This window comes from Octopus bimaculoides, chromosome 29, assembly GCF_001194135.2.
Source record: "Octopus bimaculoides isolate UCB-OBI-ISO-001 chromosome 29, ASM119413v2, whole genome shotgun sequence".
NCBI classification, from domain to species: Eukaryota; Metazoa; Mollusca; class Cephalopoda; order Octopoda; family Octopodidae; genus Octopus; species Octopus bimaculoides.
Genome location: NC_069009.1, coordinates 1552526 through 1555794, shown reverse-complemented (window position 1 = coordinate 1555794; position 3269 = coordinate 1552526). Strand labels below are relative to the sequence as shown.

The 3269-nt window shown below is 31.1% G+C and overlaps 1 protein-coding gene across 1 annotated transcript in view; it reads right to left on the bottom strand.

Moving 5' to 3' along the window:
• LOC106878083 (histone acetyltransferase KAT6B) overlaps positions 1-819 on the bottom strand; it is a 79084-nt gene extending 78265 nt beyond the window's left edge. Inside the window, exon 1 of the mRNA XM_052977824.1 lies at positions 621-819. The gene's annotated coding sequence lies outside the window, so the exon portion shown is untranslated. The remainder of the gene's footprint in view (positions 1-620) is intronic.
• Positions 820-3269: the final 2450 nt, after the last annotated feature.

The window sequence follows — 3269 nt, the reverse complement described above, 5'->3', positions numbered from 1 at the left end:
TATATATATATATATGTATGTATATATATATATATATGTATGTATATATATATATATATGTATGTATATATATATATATATGTATGTATATATATATATATGTATGTATATATATATGTATGTATATATATATATATATATGTATATATATGTATGTATGTATATATATATATATATATGTATGTATATATATATGTATGTATATATATATGTATGTATATATATATATATGTATGTATATATATATGTATGTATACATGTACATATGTATATATATATATGTATGTATATATACATGTATATATGTATATATATGTATATTTATATATGTATATCTAGATATAGTGGTGTCTATATGTATATATAAACGTATATGAATGGTAGTATACACACATATATATATATATAGCAGTAAATGTAATAATATATAGACATATATATATATATATGTGTATATATACATAGAGAGAGAGAGAGACAGACAGACAGACAGAGCGGCCACCATAACACACACACAATAACCACAAGAAGACACAGATTTTCAGTACATATCTCTCCCTTCTCGGGGATATATCTGACGATCTAATGGTATGGGTAGAAATATTTCATGCTTTACTTACTCATATATACACCTCCTTTCTATTAATTATTATATATACTCCTTTTCCGCTGCTCAAATACTCAATTGGTAACTATAATCAACCAAGCTTCATCTCCATTTGACTTTTTCCCCAAAAAAAATCCAAAATGGTGTCACCCTCTCTATTGACTCTTACACTTTTTATTTTAATAACTCGCTCCCTCTCTATACGTCTTTTCTTCTTTCACTCTCTTTCCTCCCCTCCCTCCGTGTCTTACTCACTACGCGACTCTCCTTCACTCTCACTCCCTCTCTTTTGTTTTCATCAGCTCCTCTCTCTTATTCAATATCCTCCCCTCTCCTGTTTTCTCGTTTACCCTTTCTCTTTCTCTCTCTCTCTCTATCTATCTAACTACAAAATTTTTTCGCTAGTACTCTTTCTTTCCATTTTTCTCTTTATTTCTCTGGAAAAAAAACTTATTCCCTCTTTTCTTTTTGTTCTGAATAACACACATTGTCACCTCTCACACTTTTTTCGCAGTAGCCTTATACTTTCTTTTGTTCTCTTTCCCCCTCTCTATTTGTAACTCACACTCTATTTCTCTCGCCTCCCCTTCACCCCTCTCTCTACATGTCTATACTTCTTTCTCTCGCCTACCCTTCACCCCTCTCTCTATATGTCTATACTTCTTTCTATCGCCTCTTTTCCCTCTCTTTTTATATATCTTTCTTTCACCTTTCCTTTCTTGTATATATACATGTGTGTGTGTGTGTGTGTGTATGTAGATGGGTAGTATATGTGCAGATTTGCCCTCACTTTATATATACACATATGTTTCAACTTTTCTTTCTTCTCTATATATGTGTGCGTATACATATATAGATGTATTTACAGTTACATATGTGTGTCTTTCTGTCGCTTACTTTATATATGTCTTTCTTTTCGCCTCTCCTCCCCTTCTTCTATTCATCTTTCTGTCTTTCTTTCGCATCACCCCCCTCTCTCTACGCACACACATATGCATTTCTCCCTCTCTCTCTCTCTCCTCCCCCTCCCTCTAAAATCCCTCTTCCTTCCACTCTCACGCTGCTTCATTGAACAATTGGCCACAGCTAATATGGCGGCCACGAAATAAACAGACGCTGGCCTCGTTCTCATGTCAGCCACCGACGAGATTCGGGGTATGTGGGGGGCAGGTCCACTTTTTTATCCACTGGGGGGATAACAGGTTCAGCACAGCGACATCTGACGGGATTTTTCAGCGTTGATTAAGTATTTAATTATTATTATTACTGCAGGCATGAAAGTCACACACTCTCACCTTCTTCCCCTCCAAATTTATTATGGCTTTGTACCAATGTTGGAAATCATTATTATTTATTATCAACGTTATCGCTATTTATAATAAATATATAAATCAATATTATCATTAAAAAACGCCATGAATATTATTTATAACAAATACATATATGATTATGAGTATTATAATTACATATCATAAATCATAATCACTATTTAGAATATCCTTTACGATTAGTCATATTAATAATAATAATGATTATTGTTATTATTATTAATATCAATAGTATCGTTATTATCATTATTAAGCGATATCAATCATAGAGATTTTAATAATATTATTCCTCTCTATTATTGTTTTGGCTTTATTTATTTACTTTTCGGGGTCTCTTTATATCAAATAGCATTTTTCTATATCAGGGCACATGTCGAGTATATATATATATATATATATATATATATATATATATATGTGTGTGTGTGTGTGTGTGTGTGTGTGTGTGTGTATGTGTGCTTATATACATACACACAGTATATACATATAAACTACACACATAATGTGTATCTATATATATGTGAGTGTGTGTGTGTATGGGGTACTTCGTGTTGCTTTCAAATTTATTTGCTTATCTATAAAAACACGGATTTAAAAGAAAAAAAAACAGGTTAAATGGAAGACAGTAGGGAATCATTTATTACAAAAATCTTTGTAGAATTTTTTTTTTTCTTAAGTATTGTAAGGACAAACGGGTGGATAGGAACAAAACCGGGTGCCTAGAGTGGTATGTTGTAGAAGGGCTTATTGTTATATTCTGGGTGTAAAATTATTGTGTATGTATATGTGTGTGTTTGTGTCAGTATATGTCTTGTATGTGTACGTTGTATGTAGACGTATGTATATGTTTTGTGTGTACTTTTTTCGTATCGTGTCTTTATATCCTTTTTCTTACTGTCAGTATATATATATATATATATATATATATATATATATATAATGTGTGTTTGTGTGAGCGTTTGTGATAAACAAATTTACTCATAAACATATATATATATATAAACACACAAATATGTAATATATTTATATATAATCTCTACAGACATATACATACATATATATGTGTATACATATACATATAGTTCTATATATTTGTGTGTTTGTATGTATATATAAATACACACACACACATACATACACATACACACACAGTTTTTAACACACTTTGGCGCTGTCTTTATATCTGCCACCCACACTCAAGCTATGTATACTTGTCTAAGATCTCATAAGGCAGAAGAAAAAAACATACTCAATATGTAAGATAATAGACATAGTATATGTATGTGTGTGTGTGACATCTGTATGTTTACGTGTGGTCTTCCTCCCCCCCCCCC